Raw genomic sequence first — 25,782 nt, forward strand, 5'->3', positions numbered from 1 at the left:
CTTCCTTCTCCTAGTGTCCTCCATGCTATTCCTTATGTTCCACAGATAAGTGAAACCATATGATAATTGACTTTCTCTGCTTGACTTATTTCACTTAGCATAGTCTCCTTCAGTCCCAACCGTATTGATGCGAAAGTTGGGTATTCATCCTTTCTGATGGCTGAGTAATATTCCATTGTATATGTGGACCACATCTTCTTTATCCATTCATCTGTTGAAGGGCATCTCGGCTCTTTCCACAGTTTGGCTATTGGGGACATTGCTGCTATGAACATTGGGGTGCATATGGCCCTTCTTTTCACTACATCTGTGTCTTTGGGGTAAATACCCAGTTGTGCAATTGCTGGGTCATAGGGTAGCTCTATTTTTAATTTTTTGAGGAACCTCCACACTTGTTTTCCAGAGTAGCTGTACCAACTTGCATTCCCACCAACAGTGTAAGAGGGTTCCCCTTTCTCCACAACCTCTCCAACATTTGTTGTTTCTTGCCCTGTCAATTTTTGCCATTCTAACTGGTGTAAGGTGGTATCTCAGTGTGGTTTTGATTTGAATTTCCCTGATGGCTAATGATGATGAACATTTTTTCATGTGTCTGTTAGCCATTTGTATGTCTTCTTCAGAGAAGTGTCTGTTCATGTCTTCTGCCCATTTTTTGACTTATTTGTTTTTTTGGGTGTTGAGTTTGAGAAGTTCTTTATAGATCTTGGATACCAGCCCTTTATCTGTAGTGTCATTTGCAAATATCTTCTCCCATTCTGTGGGTTGCCTCTTTGTCTTGTTGACTGTTTCCTTTGCTGTGCAGAAGCTTTTTATCTTGATGAAGTCCCAAAAGTTCATTTTTGCTTTTGTTTCACTAGCTTTTGGAGATGTATCTTGAAAGAAGTTGCTGTGGGCGATGTCAAAGAGGTTACTGCCTATGTTCTCCTCTAGGATTTTGATGGATTCCTGTCTCACATTGAGGTCTTTCATCCACTTTGAGTTTATCTTTGTGTAGGGTGTTAGAGAATGGTCGAGTTTCATTCTTCTGCATGTGGCTGTCCAATTTTCCCAGCACCATTTATTGGAGAGACTGTCTTTTTTCCATTGCATATTTTTTCCTGCTTTGTCGAAGATTATTTGACCATAGAGTTGAGGGTCCATATCTGGGTTCTCTATTCTGTTCCATTGGTCTATATGTCTGTTTTTGTGCCAGTACCATGCTGTCTTAGTGATCACTGCTTTGTAACATAGCTTGAAATCGGGCAACGTGATGTCCCCAGCTTTTTCTTTTTCAACATTTCCTTGGCGATTCGAGGTCTTTTCTGATTCCATACAAATTTTAGGATTGTTTGTTCCAGCACTTTGAAAAATGTCATTGGAATTTTGATCAGGATGGCACTGAAGGTATAGATTGCTCTGGGTAGCATAGACATTTTAACAATGTTTATTCTTCCGATCCATGAGCATGGAATGTTTTTCCATCTTTTTGTGTCTCCCTCAATTTCTTTCAGGAGTGTTCTGTAGTTCCTAGAGTATAGATCCTTTACCTCTTTGGTTAGGTTTATTCCGAGGTATCTTACAGTTTTTGGTGCTATTGTAAATGGAATCGTTTCTCTAATTTCTCTTTCTACAGTTGCGTTGTTAGTGTATAAGAAAGCAACTGATTTCTGTGCGTTGATTTTGTATCCTGCCACATTACTGAATTGCTGGATGAGTTCTAGTAATTTGGGGGTGGAGTCTTTTGGGTTTTCCACATAAAGTATCATGTCATCTGCGAAAAGAGAGAGTTTAACTTCTTCTTTGCCAATTTGAATACTTTTTATGTCTTTTTGTTGTCTGATTGCTGTTGCTAGGACTTCTAGTACTATGTTGAACAACAGTGGCGAGAGTGGGCACCCTTGACGTGTTCCCGATCTTAAGGGAAAGGCTCTCAGCTTTTCCCCATTGAGGATGATATTCGCTGTGGGTTTTTCATAGATGGATTTTATGAACTTGAGGAATGTTCCCTCTATCCCTATACTCTTAAGAGTTTTAATTTGTCAAATGCTTTTTCTGCATCAATTGAGAGGACCATATGGTTCTTCTCTCTCCTCTTATTAATGTGTTCTATCACATTGATTGATTTGCAAATGTTGAACCAGCCTTGCATCCTGGGGATAAATCCCACTTGGTCATGGTGGATGATCCTTTTAATGTAGAAGCATCTCAATCTTTTTTTTTTTCAAAGATTTTATTTATTTGTCAGAGAGAGAGAGCATGAGCAGGGGGAGCGGCAGGCAGAGGGAGAAGCAGGTTCCCTGCTGAGCAAAGAGCCCGATGTGGGACTCGATCCCAGGACCCAGGGATCATGACCTGAGCTGAAGGCAGACGCTTCACCAACTGAGCCACCCAGGTACCCCAGAAGCATCTCAATCTTAACATGTTGCCAACTGGGCGTGTGCTCTCTTATGCTAGTGAGTCCCAACTCTGGGAATGGCACCATCACCCACCCACCCAGTATGGAAAAGTCAGAGATCCAGGAATCCCTCGTGATACCTCCTTCTTCATGTTCATATCCTAAGTCCAGACAGTCATACATCTGACACTCTGTACTCTGCTCCACCCCTATGGCCCCACCCCAGTGCTGGGCTCTAAAACAGTCCAGTCTTCCTTAAAAACAATTTGTCCCTTTCAATCACTTCACTAAAGATATCCTCTTAAAACCCAAATATGGTCATGTTTCAACATTTTAAAGGCTTCCACTTGCTTTTAGGCTAAAATTCAAAATTCTCACCCTGGTATTTCATGTTCTTACTGCTCTCCCATCCTCCATCCCCAACATAGAAAACTTTCTGCTCCTTATGTAGCTCTCAGTTTATTTTCCAAAGAACCCCCATTCCTGATTCCCAGATAGGTTAGATCCATTATTACATGATTTCTTAGCACCTATCACAAAAGGAATGAGGTAATCCTAAAGAACAACTATACAAATTACGGTTTTTATGTATGGCTATATTCTAGGATGCAAACTCTATGAGGTCAGGAGTTTGCCTGTGGTTTTTAACTGCTTCCTAACCTTTTTTCTGTATCATGACACAAGTAGAAAAATGATATTTATAGGAGAAACTGGTATAACAATAGGAAGAGGTTACTTCTGGCCAGAGGCCACCAACCTGTGGTCTCTAGCTGCCTTAGGCTCTTCTCCACCCTGAAGGCTGAGGACACAAGTGTATTGGCACATGTGGGCCCTGGGCTAGATGGGAAACTCTGTGTTACATGAATTCCATATCCCTAGGACTTACATGATTTTTCTATTTTAACACACTGCTTTTTTTCTCCCCCTGGAGTTATTTAAGATAGAGCCTGGAGGAAATTTATTAAAAGTAAAAAAAATTACCCAATGATCATCCAGTAGGGCCTGGAGACCTCCACAGGTTAGGAGAGGAACACAGAGATTATATGTCCAAGCCCAGCTGTGAGAAGAAAAGAGAGGGGCACCCACAGAAAGGGTCGTGAATACAGGCATTGTTTGTAGTTCACCAAAGGATCTCCATCATAGAGAAGCCTGGACTATGGTACCTGGTTTCCATTTATTATACAAAGCTCTAAGGGGGAAATGTGAGTACCTTCTACTGTTATATGCTTGGTTATATATTTATTATTAAATTGCATGCCTATATTGTATTTTGCATACAGTGCCTAGGTTAAAAAAGAAAGCAAATTTGCAAACCTAGTATGACACAGATGAAATAAAATGGATCTTGAAAGTCTTGCTAATGAGGGCACTTCATATTTTCATTTACCAACATCTTAAACACAACAGGTACTTAATGTGAGTCTTACTCTGAATGGCAGTGCACAAGAACCTTTGTTTCCAGTAATCTTCTTGAAATTTTGGATTTCTCTTAGCTGATTTTTTAAAATTAGATTTGACTGGTTTTTATTCCTAACATAACTAATATAGATCTCATTTTCCCCTGGGGCTTGCATTATTAGCATTATCTGATTAATATTATTGTTTACTCATATATTTTAAAGTCACTTGTCCATTTGGGGGGTTTAAGTTACCACTAGATAATACAATCTGTAGACACACTGAATGGGCATTTGTCAAGTCCATTATTTCACAATACACTGACAGCAACAAAATGAAGGTAGAGGGGCCACTGTCCACTCCTCCCCCAAATGGGATGCCAATATTTTCTCCAGATATCTCAGGGACAGGATAGAAGGGGGTGCCAGTGTAAGCCCATATATGACATACCAGAAGATTGAATTGTTTCTTTATTTAAAAAGGGAAAAATAACCATAAATAACAGTTATAATTCTTTCCCCTGCACTACATTAAAACATCTTGTCCAACCCTGAGAGGTATACTCTATTTTGCAGATCACTAGTCTAGACCAGGGGTCAGCAAACTTTGCAAAGGGCCAGAGAGTAAATATTTTCTGCTTTGTGAACCATACAGTGTTTGTTGCAGCTACTCAACTCTGCCATTACAGTGCGGAAGCAGCCATAGCCAATACATAAATGAATGAGCATGGCTGTGTTCCAATAAAACTTTATTTATAAAAACAGGTGGCTGCCAATTTGGCTCATGGCTATAGTTTGCCCATCCCTTGATGAGGGCAGCAAAAGCCCAGTTTCTCACAGGCGGTATTTGACACAAAGATCCTTGCCCACAATTATGGAAGAAATAGTACAAAGTGACAAATGCTTTTAGGCTCAAGGAATTATAAGTATATCTAAGAGTTAGGAAAGCAGGTGCTGGTTTCCAGCTCACTGAATCAAAGCCCTGGAGGGTAAAGCACCAGGTACCAAGATCAAAGAGGTATTCATGGTGTGTATTAGGTTGAACTACGTGAAAGTGCTGATTTTGACCATTATCGGCAGGCAAAACTGGCAGCTTTGTATTGTTGAACTTATATATACATATATATATATGCAAAAATAAAAATAATAACAGGTTTTTATTGAGGGCTTACTACATTCTTCGCACTGGGCCAATATTTTGCACGTGTTATTTATTTCTTATGTCAGACTTGTAAGGTCACTCTTATTATTTGCATTTTCCCATAAGGAAAATGAAATGTAAACTATTTACGTACCTTGCCCAAGGTCTCATGGCTAGAAAATACTGGAATAGAAATGGTAGAACTAGACTCAGCCTGACTGAATCCAAAGTTCCTGTTCTTAGCCATTTTTCTATGTTATGTAGAAAATAACCACTTTGGAAAAATGTTTGAGACTTATGAACAAAGAAGGGAAAGGGCACAGGTTTGGTTTTTTTTTACTATTATGTAAGTGAGCCAAATATGGCCCTTGTACATTGGCCCCTGTATTGTTTACTTCTTCACAGCAGGCTGTGATCCACCAGCTCAAAAGCCCCCTTGATGCCAAACTCAAATTCTTACACATCCAGTTATTTTACATATGGCCTTCCCAAAAGCTTATTATGATAGAATATAGACTCTTGAACAGAATATATATCCAAATCATTTAAATGGTTACATCTGGAGAGAGAGGGACAGGGACGGCCTGGGGAAGGAAGCAGAGATTTCAACTTTTATCTCCACAGTTTCATTTAAATAAAAAACATGCAAAAATTTAATATACTTTATTATTATGTTCAGTCAGCCACTGTAGAGTACATCATTAGTTTTTGATGTAGTGTCAGTGATTCATTAGTTGCATCTAACACCCAGTGCTCATCCCAACACATGCCCTCCTTAATACCCATCACCTGGCTACCCCATCCCCCCACTCCCCTCCTTATTTTGAGAAATGAGTATATGATGTTTTAATATTATTTTATGTATCTCTACTGTATTTCAAAAATATTTTTGAAAAAATAACAGAAGACAATAATTTGCCTGAAGACCTATCTCATCAAGCAGAGAAACTGAGATTCAAACCAAGTAATTTGACTCTTAGAGCCTGTGCTCTTAACTTTTATACTTGTGCCTCATGGAACATTTCTCCCTCTTGTGTTTTTTAAGATGTGGACCCTTCTGGGCAGGTTTTATAGGCAGGCTTTCTCTGCTTGTTAGTAAAAGAGACCTTGATATGTGCTGTTAGGTTAGGTGTAAGTGAGTTAATTTACCGTGAAATATCTAATTTTAGTTTTCTTTTGTTTTTTAAAAAGCACCCCTACTTAAATTAATAATCTCAATATTACATTTCCATGTTCATTTGGTAATTCGTGAATACTACTGGGAGAATTTGGGTCATTACATTTTTCTCATGATTACAAAAACCATATCTAAACCTAGAATAGTAATGCAAGTTCAGCAAAGGTATTTTCTCACAGTTTAGTCATTTAGTAATAGATTGTCCATGTCCGACTAGAGTTTGGCCCAATACAATTATAGTATATATTCTTCAGCTCCAAGTGAAAATATAGGTTATGCTGTTAACGTCAAGTGCCATAAGGTTGATGAATGGATCGCATCAAATTCTAAGCTTTTCTAAGAGTCTCTATACATTTTCTGTCACGCTGAATTTATATAAGGATATAATATTTAAATCCATTATAAAATTTGTTCTCTGAAAAGAAAGAGAAATAAAAAAATCTAGTGCCCTAGAGCTACAGTAAGTTAGAAAAAGTTACTAAAGCACTTTAGGTGTTAGGCTTATAGGTCTTCACATTGAGGATGGTGAACCTTTGATTTTCAAAGCCTATTTATGATGAAAGGATCCTGTACTGCTCTAAGACTGGTGGTGTCTATCAAAGCACTGAGCATTTACATTTTGTAAAATACCTAAGAGGGCACCTTAAGATGTGACTGCTAAAGGAGGTTCTGGAGTCCCTAAGTTTCCTCTAGCACAGTTTCAAATAATGCCACTGAGACATAAATAATTGGAGCCCTTGGTGCCTTTCTGTCCCAAGTATGTTCTACAGCAAACAGAAATTCTTCAGAAAGGAGCAGAAGAAATATTCTTCTTTATTAGAATTCTTTATCTTCAGGGATAGTTGCCAAAAATAACCATCTACAGCTAATACTAAATTTTTTTTATTTTAGGCTTGCAAGCTTTCAGTCTGATGAGTGGCTAAATGAACAGAAATTTATAATTTCTTGAAATTTGAGTTATGCTTTCATTTATGTGAATATCCTTTTGCAATCTGTTAGTAACCACAGGAGGTAGGGTTCCATATTAAACCAAGCCCTCTAGAGGACTGATACTGTTCTCAGATAAGTGCTTCCTCTTTTGATAGAGCTCAGAGGAGGAAAAATACAAGGAAATGTTTGCAAAGATAAAAGATAGTTGGAGGTGTATTAAAATGGAACTTTGTAAGTCAGATATAAAAGGCAATTTCAGGATTTTTCTCTTCTAGATTTTGAATGTGAGTACACATAGGTAAAATTTAGGTGAAATAAAGTGTTCTGATTAGTCAAAGTTCTGGTTCCCAGAAATTTAACAAGATACAGATTCTTACTTTTAAGGAATCAGGATTCAGGAAGGTAATATTAATGCTGTTCTTAAATAGAGTATAATAACTAGAGTTATTCAGTTCTTGCTATGTGCTAATCACTTTAGAATACTCTCTCTTTTAATATTATACATACTGTTAAACATGGTTCCATTGAAAAATATACTTTAATTTGTCTTTAGGAAAGAGAAGATGGACTGATTGATAGAGATTTTCAAGGATTAAAATGATGGCTAAGTAAACCTATTATAAATAATGAAAAAGTGAAGGAAAATATTGACAAGAGAACTACATAAAAATTAAAATAGCAGGCGTCACCTGGCTGGCTCAGTTGGTGGAGCATGTGACTCTTGATCTTGGGGTTGTAGGTTTGAGCCCCATTTTGGGTGTGGAGATTACTTAAAAATAAAATCTTTAAAAAAATTTAAAATAGCAAGTATGTTAAAAATTCAGTAAACTTTAGGAGCGCCTGTGTGGTGCAGTCGGTTTGAGGGTCTGACTCTTGGTTTCTGCTCAGGTCCTGATCTCAGGGTCCTGGGATCGCCTCGCCTCAGGCCCCACGCTTAGCAGAGAGTCTGCCTGGGAATCTCTCTCCCTCTTCCTCTGCCCCTCTCCCTGCTCTCTCTTTCTCTCTCTAAAATAAATAAATAAATCTTTTAAGAAAAGAGAGAGATGAGTCTACTTCTCTCTCCTCTTGAAGTTGGGCAGGTCTTTGGGACCATCTTGACAAATGGAATGTGATAAAAGTGATGCTGTATGATTTCTTTTTTTTTTTTTCTTTTTTTTTATTAACATATATTATTTGTTTCAAGGGTACAGGTCTGTGATTCATCAATCACAGACAGTCACATCAATCACACTTAACAACGTTCACCATAGCACATACCCTCCCCAATGTCCATCACCCAGCCACTCCATCCCTCCCACCCCCCTCCACTCCAGCAACCCTCAGTTTGTTTCCTGAAATTAAGAGTCTCTTATGGTTTGTCTCCCTCTCTGGTTTCATTTTGATTCATTTTTCCCTCCATTCCCCTATGATCCTCTGCCTTGTTTCTCAAATTCCACATATCAGTGAGATCATATGATAATTGCTTTTCTCTGATTGACTTATTTCACTTGATGCTGTATGATTTCTTAAGACTAGCTCATGAATGGCAGGTTAGCTTCTCTCTCTCTTTCTCCGCCACTGCCCCCTCTCTAAAAGAAAGAAATACATCTTTTAAAAAAGTAAATAAATCTTAGGGGCACCTGGCTGGCTCAGTTGATAGAGCATGTGACTCTTGATCTCAGGGTCGTGAGTTCAAGACCCACACTGGGCATAGAGCTTACTTGAGAAAGATTAAATAAATTTTAGTTTCATTATCTTTTTCAATTTTACAGGTATCCCACTGTGAGTCACCAAGGAAACGGATACCATAAGTACATACAGATAAAATGTACACAGTAGTGCCTTCAGCCTCTGGTGAGAGTGAACTAGATGATAAGGATCAACAGTCCTACTGATATATAAAAACCTTTTACAAATGAGTAAGAAAAAGACAGACAATGCAAGGGAAAAACAGGAAAACCACTCAAACAGGCACATCCCAATAAAGGAAAATCAAATGGTCAAAATCATACGGAAAGGTGCCCAACCTCATTGGCTACTGGGTAAATGCAAGTTGAAACCACCACAAGATGCCACTACATATGCGTCAGAGTGACAAAAATAAAACATCTGATTATCCACATGTGTCAGGATGGCAAAAAGGTTAACAATATATGGCTTTGCCAAATATCAACAAGGATACGGAGCAATGAGAACTCTTACGCACAGCTGATGGGAGTCTACATTGTAAAATCATTTTCGAATACTGTCTGACAGTAAAGCAGAATGTGTGCACAGCCTATGACCTAGCAATTCTATTGGTGGCTGTCCGTACCCCACAGGCACATCCCCATGCATGTAATGCATGCTTACATGCACCAAGAAACATGCTCTAGAATGTTTCCAACAGCACTGTTAGCAGAAAGCCCCAAACAAGAACAACTCAATAAAAGAACTGATAAACAAATGGAGTAGATCCATACCATACTATATAGCAAGAAAATAAATGAACTACCCCTCCATACAACAGCATGGATAAATCTTAAACACAAGAAGACTGAGCTAAAGAAGCCAGACTACCTACTCTATGATCCCAAGGATACTTATTTCAAAAAGAGGCCAAAATTAAACCATTATTATACAGCACAGTAACAATAATATAGTTATACATATAATAATTGTAGCATACAACTCCAAAGGAGGCAAAACATCAATGCAATGAAATCAGGCTAGCAGTCACCAGTAGAGGGAGGTTAGGACTATGATCAGGAAGAGACAGGTGGAGGCCTTCTAGGAGGCAGATGTCATTCTATGCCTTGACCTGCAGGGAAGACACACTGGTGTTTTTCAATACAGACAGTCCCTGACTTACAATGGAGCAATGTATGATTTCTTGACTTTACGATGGTGCGAAAGCTAGAAGCATGTGGTGGAAACCATACTTTGAATTTTGAATTTGGGGTTTTTTTCCCAGGCGAGCGACATGTAGTACAATGTCCTCTTGTGATGCTGGACAGCAGGAACAGGCCACAGCTCCCAACCAGCCACATGATCACGAGGGCTCACAGCCAATTCACTGACAAACGTTCTGTACCTAAACAGCTGTTCTGTTTTTCACTTTCAGTACAGTATTCAATAAATTATATGAGATACTCAATACTTTATTGTAAAATAGGCTTTGTGTTAGATGATTTGCCCAACTGCAGGTTAATGTGTGTGTTCTGAGCACATTTAAGGTAGGCTAGGCTAAGCTATGATGTTCAATAGGGTAGGTATATTAAATGCATTTTTGACTTAACAGTATTTTCAACTTATGATGGGCTTGTTGGGATATAAGCCCATCATAAGTTGAGGAAGATCTGTAATTTGTCAAGCCAAATATTTGTGTCTTATGCACATTTTGTATGTTGTATCACAAGATAAAATATTAAAGAAAATTATTTCCCTGGTATTTTAGAAAGGTGAGTTTAGTTCTGCCATAAATATTTAATGAAGTCTTACAGTGTACCTGGGCCTGTGTGAGAGGTAGCTCATAATTTAAGCCAGGTGAGCCAAAAAAGAATAAAGACAGGCTAAGGAAGTTTCACCTCTTTTATTTAGTTAGAATTATCAACAGGAATATGGTTGAAAAACACTCAACTTAAAGATGAAAGGAATAAAAAGGTAGATGACTGAATAGAGCCAAAAGACTGTAAAAGGTGCCAGAAACCTCTTATATCTGGGAGGAGCTTTATTTGTTAATGAATTTCCCTGTCAGGTTTGAATTCTATCCTCTGGCTTGTTTGAAAATTGCTTGACTTCTCTCTCCTATTCTTTGTGCTCTTTCCACATTGCCTGTAAGAATGTTTTCATTAATTTCCTTAAACTACTGACCAAGCACTTCTAACATTTATTATTTGGAGGAAAATAAAAGAAATCAAATTCAATCCATTTGAAAGCCCCTAAGTGTTAGAGCCTATGGGGTAGATACAAAAATCAAGCTTGAGAACTCTTGACCTTCCTCTCACTGATGTATTTTAAAAGCAATTTCATGAATTTATATTTCTGGTCTGGAGGAAAAAAAAAAAAAAAACACTTGGCCACAACTAAATTTCCTGCAAACAGCTTAACATGCCATTTTGACAGCTTCTTCTACTACTGTAATTTATAACCTTGAGTGTGACAAGAGATTTTTCAACAAAGGTTGTGACTCTTTTAAAAAAAAATTTTTTTTAGATTTTATTTATTTATTTGAGAGAGAGAGAGAGAGAGAACATAAGCAGGGAGGAGGGGCGGAGGGAGAGGGAGAAGCAGACCCCCGCCGAGCAGGGAGCCTGATGTGGGGCTCGATCCCAGGACCCTGGGATCATGATCTGAGCCGAAGGCAGGCGCTTAATCGACAGAGCCACCCAGGCGCCCCAAGGTTGTGACTCTTGAGTTAAGAAGTTGAAACTTTAAATCCTGAACAAGGGAATAAGTCTTTAGTTAGAATGTACTTGTGCATCAACCAGAATAGTGGCTAGAAGAACAGTGTTGTAATGAGTCACAATTTACTAAAATTTTATCATGAGTAGCAAAAAAGACCAAATTTGAATGCAAATCCCTGAATTCATGCAAGCAAACATATGTTCTACCACCGTAGCTAGGCAAGAGTGGGCAGTTAAGAAACTTGGAATAGATTTAATTGTCATGAAGATTATGAACAGGGTATGACTACTGAGATGAAAGTGCTCTTATCTCTGTTAAAATACCTTGCTATATGTTGCTTAAATATATTTAAAAAACATTCTCTGGAAAGCTTAGATAGTAACTTCAAATCTTTTCAGAAAAGCACATCTACTATCCACACTAATTGTGTGAATCAGCTATGGTTGCTAAGAGACCACAGCTTTTAAATTAGTTCTACCTTCAAAGGGCAAGGTTGGAGGAAAAACTCATTTTCTCCTAATTGGGAAAAAGAGGTATGCAGCTTAATGTTTAACAGTATAGAATGTCACTATTTGTCTCAGGATTTGTTTGTATATTGCTGCAAGTCATTGAGAACCATGTGTTCACCAACTCCCGGCCAACAATTTGGCACCAAGGGAATGTTAAATTAAGAAAAACTAATGCCTGTGCTTTGATTAAATGTATGCAGATGGTTAAGCTTTTTTTTCTAGGAAGATGTGGAAACTTCCACATGTTAATCTCATAGCTGACTTAACCTTCTCAATCTAGTGGCCCTTACTTCCACATCCACTTAAGCCTTCTACACTGCTAGTTACCTTTTTTTCCCCTCAAGTTTTTATTTAAATTCAAGTTAGTTAACATATAGTGTAGTATTGGTTTCTGGAGAATTTAGCGATTCATCACTTAACATTCAACACCCAGGGCTCATCCCAACAACTGCCCTCCTTAATGCCCATCCCCCATTTAGCCCATCCCCCTGCCCACCTCCCCTCCAGCAACCCTCAGTTTGTTCTCTATAGTTAAGAGTCTCTCATGGTTTGCCTCCCTCTCTGTTTTCATCTTATTTTATTTTTCCTTCCCTTCTCTTATGTTTATCTGTTTTGTTTCTTAAAACATAACAGTGCCTGAAACTTTTCCACCTCTAAAATCTTGGACTCTCGGGGCACCTGGATGGCTCAGTCAGTTAAGCATCTGCCTTCAGCTCAGGTCGTGATCTCAGGGTCCTGGGATTGAGCCCCACGTTGGGCTCCCTGCTCAGCAGGGAGTATGCCTCTCTCTCTCACCTTCCCTCTGTGCTCTCTCTCTCCCAAATAAATAAATAAAACCTTAAAAAAAAAATAAAATCTTGAACTCTGAAGTACCATCTCAGGTCACAACCTCCTATGGTAGAGTTATCTCATTCCCTTACTCCTATAACAGGGCTTGAGAGAGAGTGAGGTAATCATCAAATTTTGACTCTAGGTTTCTGCCTTTAGCATTTGGGAAGATTGTGGAGGCCATCTACTGAGATAAGAATCACTGAAGAAGAAGCAGATTTCGGAAGAGAAAATGGTAAGTTCAAGTTCAGATATAATTAGATTAATATGCCTGAGAGACGATAAATCTATCTAGAATTCAAGAGAGAGGACCAGTTTGAAGCCATCGACACAAAGATGATAATGAGGCTGCGGCAACTGGTGAGATCATCTATGAAGACAGGAAAGATTAAGAGAAGAGGACTCAGGGTCAGTGTCTCAAGAACTCCAACATATAAGAGTTGATTAAAAGGAGCGGGACTTTGAGTAGCCAGAAAGGCATGGTATACATAAACCAAAGAAAGAGTGCTTCAAGAAAGACAGAGGACAATTATGTCAAGGTAGGTGGTGAGATGTGAAGTCAGAATTCTGAAGATTGCCCATTGGATTTAGCAACATGGAGGTCACCAATGATCTTGGCAAAAGCAGTTTTTTATCATGTGGAACTTGTGGAATGAGAATGTGAGGCATGGGAGGAAACTGAAGAAATGAGAATGGCAAATATTGAGTAGTCTTTTGAGAAGTTTGGGTGGGAATAGGGAAAAGAAAAATGGAACAAGCCTGATGCAAAAATCAGATAGAGTGAGGGATTTTTAATTGAGAGATGCTTAAGTGAGTTTGAATGCTAATGGAGAGGGACCTAGGGTCCAGAGCATGGGGGAGACCTGAGGCTTAGAGAGGAAAAGACATTTCATCAATGGAAATTTGGTTTGCAAATTTGGTGATGGGCTGTCTGATTTCTATTTTCTCTTTGAAATAAAAGGAAAAATTATCTGCTGAGTTTGTGGTAGAGATAGAAAGCTCACTTGACTAATGTCATGCTTTCTATGAGTGGTTTGAGCAGAGCTCCAGTATCATTCCTTTGTCATTCCCTCAGCCCTTCCCTTTTTCAGGAGTCAGCATTCTTCCCAGACAGGCTTTCCCCATGGTGGCAAAATGGTGACAGAAGTTCCAGGCTTCACATTTGCATACCACAGAGTCCATAAGGAAAGAGGGTTTGTGTTTCAGAGTTCCCAAAAAAAGTCCTAAGATTCACTCAGATTGAACAGGCATAGTTGATGCACACATCCATAAAGAGATGGTCAGAAAGATGGCAAATTCTGACTGACTTGTCCTAATTCACATGTTTGACTCATGGGACTGGGAGAAAAGTAACTGCACTTAAAACCCATGGATATTCAATGGAAATAGAGGATTATTTGAAAGGTGGAGCATGAGAAACAGATGGTGAGAATGAAAACAAGTGTTTACTACAAAAGAATAAAGAAGGGAACCTAGAAGCCTCTCTCAAGGGGGACAGAGAGAGAGAGAGAGAGAGAGAGATGTGATAACTATAAAGGAATGAAAATTAGGGGCGCCTGGTGGCTCAGTCGGTTAAGAGTCTCATTTTGGATTTTGGCTCAGGTCATGATCTCAGGGTCATGAGATCGAGCCCTGCATCAGGCTCTGCACTCAGCAGGGAACCTGCTTGAGACTCTCTCTAGCCCTCTGCCCCTCACCCTGCTCGTGCTCTCTCTCTCTCTCTCAAAAATAAATAAATAAGTCTTTTTTTAAAAAAAAAAAAAAAGATGGAGCAGACAACTGCCATCAGGTGATGTTAAACCATAGCAAGGACAAGAAAGGGTTCATTTCCCATAGCCAGGCTCCTGGAACCCCTGGTCAGCTAGCTGCACAGGCTTGTACCAAATGATTTATTAACTATGCAATGACACAACTGAGCTTTTTGGACTCACTTATTACTTTATACTGGAGAGAAGTTCCTGTATTTGTTTTTTTTTTTTTAATCCTTAATTGTAATTATGTGTCCTTCTCATAAACACTGTGATTTATATCCCTTCTTCAGATTTACATGCTACTCTTAATTGATTTCCCCCTTACTCCCACATCGGTACTCGCCCAAAGGATTCCCAGTATCCCACCATAGTTAGTACACGTTTTCCTGAGAAGTTTTACTATTTTAGATCATAAGACATTATTATCTACCTGGTCAAAGTATAGTCCTGATAAAGGTAAAATGCATACATAGAAATAACTAGATCAGTGTACATGCAAATCCAAATCTTCAAAGCCAAAGGAAATTCCATTATAGTACCAGTCACAGCTTTGTGTATCTCAGTAGCGTTTAACTTTACCCTTCACTCATCTCTTTCACTTTATGAGTACCTGAGTAGTATATAATGTAGCCATGGTTACTGGAATAAAACTCCCTCTATGTGTAAAGGCAGACGCGAAATATATTTGAAGTGTTACACTTCTACATCTTCAGATTGTTTAACAAATTGGACTTGTCGCCACTGTTCTGCTTCAAATGGCTTTCGTCATTATTTGAAAGGCATGTATTTCCTCACCTGAAGTACCTGCTGGTTCAATACTTATACCATTTCCTTGATATCATATTTTCGAAGAAATTCTCCTTCTGCCCTATTGCCCTATTCCCTTGCATGGAATTCATTTCCAAGTAAATAGCCTAAGAAGTGGTTTTATGAGCATTAAACAGGTAATTCTTTGGTACATTAATTTTGAAAGTTTTGGATGATAGCAAGTATGGGGAAAGAACAAATCTCAAGGTTGATATTCTCTACTCCAGGGAAAAGAAGGCTTTTATCCATAGATTCTCTAAAAGCAGACAGCTGTACAATCATTTAATAAAAATAGAAACAAACTTGAGGAGGAACTAGCCCTAAAAGGTGAAGGTCTGGTTGTGATGATTATCCCCGTCAGCCACCACAATCTTGTGGGAGGTGTCGCAGGCCACCCCCGCTGGTCAGCACAACTGCCTGCGCCGGGAGCCGAAGGTACTGAGTTTGGGGTAGAGGGCACTGCTGGATTTGAACACTTGAGACTTTTGCTTACCTCCCCCGCTGGGAGTACATGTTCTAGGGACTTAGGCAAGCGCCTTCATCTCTCCCTTCTTTAGTTTTCCCACTTGTATAATGCGATTTTTAGTCATAACATGTGACCTATTCATTTGTTGTAAAGATCAAAAGAGCTAATACATGGAAAGTGTTTAGAACAGTGCCTGGTACAATGGGAGAGCTCAAGAAATGTTCCTTATCCATGTTAGAGACCGTAAATTCCTTAAAGGTAGGACCCTAATCTCATTCCACTTTGTAACTCCTATGGGACCTACCATCTTGTGTTATCTTTAGTTGGGTATTTAATAAATATGTGCTGAGTAAATGTATGAATGAATGACAGTTATATGAGTCTTTTCCGACCATACCCCTCACCTTTCTGGGCACCCATTGACTATAAACTAGACCTACATCATCCATGTGGTCAGTATTGGTATTATTCATTGTGATCATAGACAGACCCTGTGCAGTACAAGTTGGCACTGGATTTCTTCCACTCCTGAAACATTGTGGGGGTAGATGCTTGATATCCTGCTTGCAGGTTCCTATACTGTTCACATTTTTCTGTGGCAAATTGCAGGATAACTACCTTATATTTTCCAACCTTACTAATGTTCCTGGGCACAAGCCTGAAGAAAATTACATTAACCCTTTCACTCTAAGCCCACAAATTGTACTATCCTAAATGAATGTCACCAACTCTGAATGGACTGCAGGGGGACCACTGATGCAACTCACTGGCAAGTTAGAGAAAAACAAACACATGAAGGCAAAAAATATATATATCAACAAATATATAATGATTACTGAGTCCCAGACAGTGTATTATGCAAGTGACATAAATTTTCTCATTCCTAATACTCACAACAAACTTGCAAAGAAGATTTTATCATGGCAATTAAACATCCCAATTAATAAGTCCCAAAGGCTGGAGTGCAAGACCCAACCCCCACCCTAACCCATGCATCGCTTACTGCCTGTCTTTTAAAAAATAATTACTGACCTGCCAATGTCATGCGTTCATTAAGTGGCAAGTCATGTGTCACAGAGTCCTAGTTTCCTCATGCATAAAATGAGAGTAATAATAACACTTGTCCTGCCTGACTCCCAGAATTGATATGACAGTTACATGACCACTCTTTAAAAGCTGTAAAATGGGGCGCCTGGGTGGCTCAGTTGGTTAAGCATCTGCCTTCAGCTCAGGTCATGATCCCAGGGTCCTGGGATCAAGTCCCACATCAGGCTCCCTGCTCCGCGGGGAGCCTGCTTCTGCTTCTGCCTGCCTCTCTCTCTGTCTCTCATGAATAAATAAATAAAATCTTAAAAAAAATAAAAGTTGTAAAATGGCATAAAAATGCAAGGTGCTATTGTTACTTCTGTTGTTGGTTGGATCTCATTGTCTGCTTATCTATTGCTGAAGAAAACTGAAGGTATGTAATCTTCGTAATTTGCAAGCAGGAAAAGAAGGCTATGTCATGATATAGCTTCTGCGTAGAAACCAGTGATGTCACTCAAACGTGGGACATTATTGCTATGGACAGTTCACTCTGCTCCTTCAAAAGCAATTCTCTCTCTCTCATCCCTTTCTTCTCTTTCCTCTTCTGCTTCCTTGTTTTGCTTCATTCAGTCAACAGATATTTGCTCAGCACCTGCCAAGGGCCAGGTCTCGCTGGCAAAAGAAATAAAACAAGGAAGAAAACAGATGAGTCACTGCCTTCAAGAAGCTGACATTCCAGTGAGGGACTGTGGTACAAAGTGGTGAGTGCTACGAGAGGGAAACTAGGGGGCGCTCTGGAGCACTTGAGGGGACTCCTTACCCGGATTCGGGGAGTTAGGGGAAGGAACCCCTACAATGAGACCTGAGGATAAGTGAGCATTAGCCATACAAAGAATGAGAAGGAGTGTGCCATTCAAAAGGAACAGCATGTGCAAAGGCAAGAGATAGAGTTGGGGGGCTTCCTGGGGACAGACTGTGCTAGGGCCAGGAAAGCCACGGTAAGAGCAGTGGGAAGCCATATAGGGATTTATGCAGGATCAATTTGCCAGTTTTCTGCCTGCAGGAGGCTTCCTGCTCACTGCTCCCCAAGACTCCTGTGAAGTCCTGTTGGTGGTCCCCAAGATGAAGGAGGTTGCAGACCTCATCTAGGCGAGGTTTTCTCAGATAGAACTAAGCCTATGGTGACCAAACTGACTTAATTTATATTGTTTCTCTGCCAAGAAAAGAGAAACCTCTCCAAATAAACCAGTGACTATTACTTATGCTGGTTAATAAAAAAAAATATTGAATACAAATTTTTGTGCGAGGCCCTTTTAAAGCACTGTGGTCTTTTCTTTTTTAAAAAAACTTATCCTTGAGAGATTTGATCTATTATCTCACCAGGTTATGGGAGACTTTTGCCTCACAATGACTTTTTCACTTCCAGCTTCTGAAAGGTGGTAAGATTATAATAAATGGTCACTATTAGTATTGATCTTCTTTCATCTTCTATTACTCTGATAAACTAGTGAATGTGTTTTGTTGTTATTTTGATGGAAGTGGCATATCTAGGAAGAATCAATTAATATGTAGTCCTTATCAAAGCAATGATTATTGACATACTGGCAAGAGTTTTCCCTACTCCAATCCTTTCTTTTTAAGGACTCAAGGTCACATGAAATGATGGAATCTCAGTTTAGCCCACAATTAGGTGAGTGAACCTGGGTCCAACCTCGATTTCTTCACTTATGACAGACAGGTAATAAAATACCAATCTCACTGAGTTTTGTGAGACTCTAGAGAGAAAACTTGAGTAAGAGCACTTTGGAAACGGAAATGCCCTTTACAAATTTTATGTGTTATCACAATTGCTACTAAATTTGGAAATGCTTGGGGCACCTGGGTGGCTCAGTCGTTAAGCGTCTGCCTTCGGCTCAGGTCATGATCCCAGGGTCCTGGGATCGAGCCCCGCATGGGGCTCCCTGCTCCGCGGTGAACCTGTTTCTCCCTCTCCCACTCCCCCTGCTTGTGTTCCCTCTCTTGCTGTGTCTCGTGCTGAGAGCACGATGCGGGGCTCGATCCCAGGACCCTGGGATCATGACCTGAGCCGAAGGCAGACGCTTAATGACTGAGCCACCCAGGCGCCCCCATTCTTCTCTTTTAAAACCAAGTATTTTGAAGACAACAACTGATGCCAATCAACATTATTGTCCAACTACAGAGAACATATACTGAAGTAACACTCCAAAGGCTGCCAAAAGATATTAGATATAAAGTCAGTGTAAACAAAGTTAAACCTCAAGGATTAAAAAAGGTCAAGAACTGTCAAGATAATATCCACCAGGCCTAAGAAATTTTGAAGTGTCATCAGCTCTGAAACAATCATCAGAATCCTGTCAGGAAACTAAACCAGTGACAAAATTTTTCTCTCTATTCAGTTTTCAATCTGGGACCACAAATCTACATCATTGAGACTTCTTACCTGTTTTGGGTTGTTAAGGTAGAGTGAGAGTCAAAGAATTCCTTTCTCCTCTATCTATATATTCAATCATATACTTACACTTATATATTCAATCATATACTTAATATCATTCAGTATGGATGAAAGACCATTTATTTTACATTTTGGGATTTAATCCAATACTACTTTATTTTGTTGCTTAAATTGTTCCTGTTTCGGCCATTGAGAGCATATTCAGATTGGCTCCTGAAATTCTAATTTCATTGTGCTTTGGGAAAGGAAAACCAAGTGGGTGGTGGTGTCTAGAAATAGGGGCAAATGGTGGACTGGGAATGAGGAGATCTCAACGGTGGTCTCAGTTCTGAACAACTGGTTTTATGATTTTGAGCCAATCATTTAGCCTCTTTGACCCCAAAAACCTAAGGCACTGTAGCTTAATGGTTAGGGGTAAGACCTGGAGCCAAACATCTCTGCTCAAAGTCAGGCTCCCCTGTTTAGTGGCTGTGTTAAGTTGAGCAAGTCAATTAACCTCTCTGTGCCTCAGTATCCTCCTCTGGAAAATGAGGATGGAAATAGTAACTGCTCCATGGGGCCGATACAGGGATTAAATGGGGTACATGATATTATATCTAATCTGTTTAGGACTGGGCCCAATAAATTGTGAGCATTGAATGATACAGTAAAATGAAGACAATAAAACCTGTCTTCCTTTACTTCTTGGGGTGCTGTGACATATGGGAAAGGGTAATCTACTCCATCAAATTGTCATTGCTGTTGTAAAGAGTAATAAACAAAACCACAGTGTTCTATATTTTTCCACTAATGTCCTTTTGGTGTTCAAGGATCTCATCCAGTATATACCACATTGCATTTAGTTGTTAGGTCTCCTTAGGCTCTCTGGTCTGTGACAGTTTCTCACAGTTTCCTTAATCTTAACAGTTTTGAAGACTACTGGCTAGATATTGTGTAGAATCTTCCTCAATTTGAGTTTATGTGATGTTTTCTCATGATTTGGGCTGGAGATACAGATTTTGGAGGAAAAAAAACAGAGAGGTGAAGTGCCCTTTTCATCACATCACATCAGGAGAAACGTGATGTCCACATGACTTATCACTGGTGATATTAATCTTGACTATTTGGAAAAGTGCTGTCTGCTAGGTTTCTCCACTGAAAAGTTACTACTTTTCCCTTTTCATTCTCTATTCATTAGGACAAGTCACTAAACTTAGTCCAAACTGGGGTGGGGGTGGGGGTAGGTATCTAAATATATTATTTAGAACTCTTTTGTGAGGAACGTAGGTCCTTTCTCTCTCATTGCTTATTTTTATCATTTATTTATATCAGTATGGATGCATGGCTATTTATTTTCTACTTTGGGTTATAATCCAGTATGACTTTATTTTGTTGCTCAACTTGTTCCAGTTTTGACTATTGGGAGCATGTTCAGGTTGGCTCCTGTGTCTCTTTGACTTGCCCCTCTCCTCCTGTTTTTTTTTTTTTTTAATACTTCTTGCTTTCTGGACTACAAGATGCTCCAAGGCCCGTCTTGTCTTACCTTGTCTTTCCTGTTCCAGTTCTAGAATCAGCAATTTCTCTAAGAAGCTCTAGTGACTTCTAGTGGAGAATGGTAGATCCCGAACTTTTTTTTTTTTAAGATTTTATTTATTTATTTGACAGAGAGAGACACAGCGAGAGCAGGAACACAAGCAGTGGGAGTGGGAGAGGGAGAAGCAGGCTCCCCGCTGAGCAGGGAACCCGATGTGGGGCTCGATCCCAGGACCCTGAGATCACGACCCAAGCTGAAGGCAGACGTTTAATGACTGAGCCACCCAGGCGCCCCAGATCCCTAACTTTTAACACAATGGGAACAGCATGGGCTCTGAGGCCTGGGTGTGAGTCATGACTCCCAGCACATAGCAGCTGTGTAGCTGGCAGCAAGTTCCCACACTGTAACATGGGGTAAGGAAACAGGGCACCTCATCGCACTCAGCACTGTGCCTAGCACACAGGGAGCACCCAGTAATTGTCACTTACTATATTCGTTTCCTTTTGCTGCTGTAACAAATTAGCACAACGTACTGGCTCAAAACAACACAAATTTATTACCTTACAGTTCTGGAGATCAGAAGTCTGAAATGAGTCTTAAGGGGCTAAAGTTAAGGTGTTGGCAGGGATGGACCCTTCTGGAGGTTCCAGGAAAGAATCTATTCCTTGCTTCCTACAGCTTCTGGAGGTCTGTCCTCATCCCTTGGCTCCTGGCTGCATCATTCCCATCTTTGCTTCCTTCTTCACATTGCCTGTCTTCCTACTACCACTCTGAGCCTCCTGCCTCCCTCCTATAAGGACTCTTGTGATTACACTGAGTCTGCTTATATAATCCAGGATAATCTGCCAACTCAAGAGCCTTAACTTAATTACACCTGCAAAATCCCTTTTTAACATAACACGTTCATAGCTTCCAGGGACTAGGATGTGAATGTCTTTGGGGGCCATTATTCAGCCTACCACACTTATTATTTTTATTCTTATTTCAGGACTTGATTTGTCAAATTAAGAGTGTAGGAGAAAAGAACAGTGAAAATGAAGGGAATGAAAACTTCCAGATATTCATTCCATGACAAAATTAACACAGTTAATAATTATTTTAACTAACAATTAGTTTGGAATCTTCCCAAGAAGTTCCCAGAAAAGGTGTTTTTTTTTTTCTTTCTTCTTTTTGAGGTTGCTCGCCAAATTTGGCATTCTCTTCTTTTTGGCCTTAGAGTTTTCTTTGGCAGAATGAACTCTCGCCTCCTGAGGAAATTTTCTTTTGTAGTTAAACCCTCTCTTTTTGTCTTCATAATGTTTTTCTTCTGTTCCATCAAAGAGTCACATGTTTTTCCTATGATATTTTCTGACTCTCTTCTCTGGCTCTTGTTCAACCTTCTCATTTTTCTCACTGCCAAGCTCTCAGAAACTGAGTTGCACATACCAGCTGTCTCAGTTATTACTTTTTAATATTTTACTAGAACTCATAAATTAATTATTATAATATAGGTACTATTACATAAGTATTTATTATTTATTAATAAATTATTATTATTTTAAAAATTGTAATCACTACCTTAAGTCTTATTTTGTTCTCCTCAGTTCTGGCGAAGATATATACTTGAAAGTAGTCAATTTCTTTAACCACCAAATGCAGTAGCCATTTCTTTGTTCTCTCCAGACATTTGTTACTATCCATTTTGAGACTCTTAAATTTTTTTCCATGCTTGAAGACCATGTGTGGTAGATGACATTATTGTTTACCAAATCTTCACTTCCCTTCCCCCTGCTTTATTTTCAGGGGAGAAATAGTATTTTCTCCATCCCCCTATGGATGTTGAACTTGACCACTGAAAGAGTAGGGCAGAAGTGACAGGGAGTGAGCTCAAAGGCTAGGCTTTAAGAAGCCCTGAGTGCTTCCTCTCACCCCTCTGTGAGTCTCCGACTCCCACCATGAGGACAATGTGCCCACAAACCTGCTGCTCCTCTAGCCTGAGTCAGGGAATAAGGCATGTATTACAGAACTTCTCCAGGTACCCCCACAGATCTGCAGCCTAAAACAACGCAGCCCTGGCCAACGGTAGACCTGTGGGTGTGAGATTGGAGATGGCTCCATGAAGGGAAATACCAACTCCCAGCATCTGTGTCTCCAAGAGCTTTTTCACAGGCCAAACATGCTGAGCAGTTTACATCCTTGAGAGTAACCCTCAACCAATGACTGAAGGGACCACTATATAACGCTCCTCTCCCTTGCCCCTCAGGCAAGATAACTCTAAGACCCACATTCTAATCTAGCTCCCAGAGTTTCCCAGGGAACTTAGCTCCAGCTACCTGAGGGGGTAACTTGCTTTCTAATATACTCTTTACTGGCTGTCTTCCCTTTTCTGCCTCACTACCCAACTCCTTTTCTGCACTTCTTGTCTGAGAGTATGCTTCTGGGGACCCATGCTAAGTGAATTTGATCTATCTTGTTGATATTCCACCCAAGAAGGCTACCTTCTCAGTGAGACAACCTCTGGAACAAGAAGCTATGGGAGCTGAGGAGAGGCTGGAAGTGGCCAAAGCTAAACCTCTCAGCATCTTCAGGGGCTTAGGCGGCAGCAAAGAGACCCTTTTAAATCCTCCATCCCTAAGAGTTTATAGCCTCAAACTCACTTCACCAGAGAGCCAATATTTGGCTTCTTCAGATGTTTGCCACAGGGGAATCAACGATCCGAGAGTGTTAGCCAGGGACACTATGACAACAGCCACTTTAAGTCAAGAGGCACTTGTCTTCTTCCTTGTCTTTCCTGCCTGCCTTTCTCTAGAGTTAGTTGTGGAAGTGGAGTGGGAAAAACCATGTTTCAGAGCTCATTAAGCTCCTCCCACTAGCGGCAGTCATTGTCCCAGCTTAAACTTACGTTGTGGCCAATGGAGGAAATGAGTTATAAATCAAGTCTGAGATTGAAGTTTTAACCTGGGCTGGTCTTGAAGTAACTGAAAGCCACCAGAAGGTAGTGGAATCTTCGAAGATATGCATTAAGTGATTCACTATCTTCCATGAAAGGGAGATATGATAGCACATGGCTGAAAGTAGTGATTGAAGGAAAAATAAATCCAATCATTTTTATACCCTCTTCTCAATAAACTGGTTATGAGAGTGATTTCAGAGAAGAATAAAACTCAAGCGCCCACGTTAGAGTGGTTTTAACCTCAAGGAAAAAAATGTCTGGCAGAACTTACCTAATATTGAAACATAAATCCAGCTCATGTCTCCCCGTACACCATCCCAAGAGTGAAAGTCAAAATGTTTGTCTGTGAGGATGTTCACCATTATACTGGAAGTTCCCTAATGAAAGCTCTGTGCTGAGGAAAACCATTTGTGGTGTAGAGAAATAGTTACTACACAATCCTCAACATTTTATCTTCAAATTATTTCAACTCTTGAAGGTCAAGAATAAAATCCTCTTGGAAAAACAAGATGAGAGAGTGTCTGTAGAGCTGTTCAGAGTTCTTAACCCCATGTAATAATATTAAGCCAAGAAAGCTTAGAATTATAAGGTTTAGTCGATTTAACCTTCTCACTATCCCTGGAAGGAGAGAGGTATAATGGAGGGATTGAAGGACAGGGACTTATCATATTCTATAAAGTGGGGGTTTCACAAAGATCTTTTCACAAAATAAGGCATTTTCTTTCAAAAATGAAAAGAACAAAAAGAGAGAAAATTCTTCCAAGAGGGCACAGCTATATTGATACACAACATAAAATATTACAGCTGGAAAAGACCTTAAAATGATATAATCTAAATTTTATAAATCTAGAAACATAGCCTCTTGATGCCAAGGCTATCACTCTTATTAAGCACCACATGGTCACTTCAAGGAAAACATATTTTTAGAATTGTAGCCTCATGATCATGAACTAGAAACCCTCTGCCTTTGGGCCAGTAGGAAAAATAAGAACAATGTGATGTGGATGAACCTGCTTCTTTTTTTATTTTATTTTATTTTATTTAAAGATTTATTTATTTATTTATTTGACAGAGAGAGACACAGCGAGAGAGGGAACATAAGCAGGGGAGTGGGAGATGGAGAAGCGGGCTTCCCACCGAGCAGGGAGCCCGATGCGGGGCTTGATCCCAGGACCCTGGGACCATGACCTGAGCTGAAGGCAAGTGCTTAACGACTGAGCCACCCAGGCACCCCGAACCTGCTTCTTTTCTTAAAAAATATTTTATTTATTTATTTATTTATTTATTTATTTATTTATTTATTTATTTCAGAGAGAGAGAGCATGAACAGGGAGAGGGGCAGAGGGAGAGGGAGAATCCCAAGCAGTCTCCACGCTGAGCACAGAGCCCCAGGTGGGGCTTGATCCCACAACCCTGAGATCATGACCTGAGCCAAAACCAAGAATTGGATGCTTAACCGACTGAGCTGCCCAGGCGTCCCTGAACCTGCTCCTTTTGTACAGCCAGACTCCATGGACATTTTGTTTTCTAAAGATAAGGAATTTGACATTGTTTTGTAGATCACACTCTAACAATCTTTCTACGAGCTAGAGGAAGAAGGAAGTATGGATTTTTTTAAATGTCTCATTGTTCTACCTTCTGGATATTGTCCAAGTGGGGAGAGATACTTTCCAGAATCCTTGAGAAAAGGTAATGGAAACTTTTAGACTGGAGTCTGTCTCAATTATTAAATGTGTGTATGTGCTCATGTATCATTCCTTATCTGTTTCACTGTAGTGATAATAGCAAGTTGTCCTTAAATTAAGATGCATACTGTACTTGCCACCAGATCAAACGACTGAAAAGCTAGCAAGTATTTTAAAATTAGACAAGGCTCAAAGAAAAAAATAATCAGACTGTGTTTAGCTGTAGAGCCATATTTTGGGAGAGAAAGCAAGTAGAAATATTCAAAATGGAAAAATTAACAAAAGGTAAACAAAGAAAACTGGGATAAAATCATGGATCCCATAGAAAAAGAGGGGGGTAGGAGGAAAGATAGGCAAGGATTGAAGAGTCCTTTGGGGGCCTTAATGATCAAGTGATTATGTTTGAAG

The sequence above is a fragment of the Phoca vitulina genome, unplaced genomic scaffold, assembly GCF_004348235.1.
Source record: "Phoca vitulina isolate PV1807 unplaced genomic scaffold, GSC_HSeal_1.0 scaffold55, whole genome shotgun sequence".
Taxonomy (NCBI): domain Eukaryota; kingdom Metazoa; phylum Chordata; class Mammalia; order Carnivora; family Phocidae; genus Phoca; species Phoca vitulina.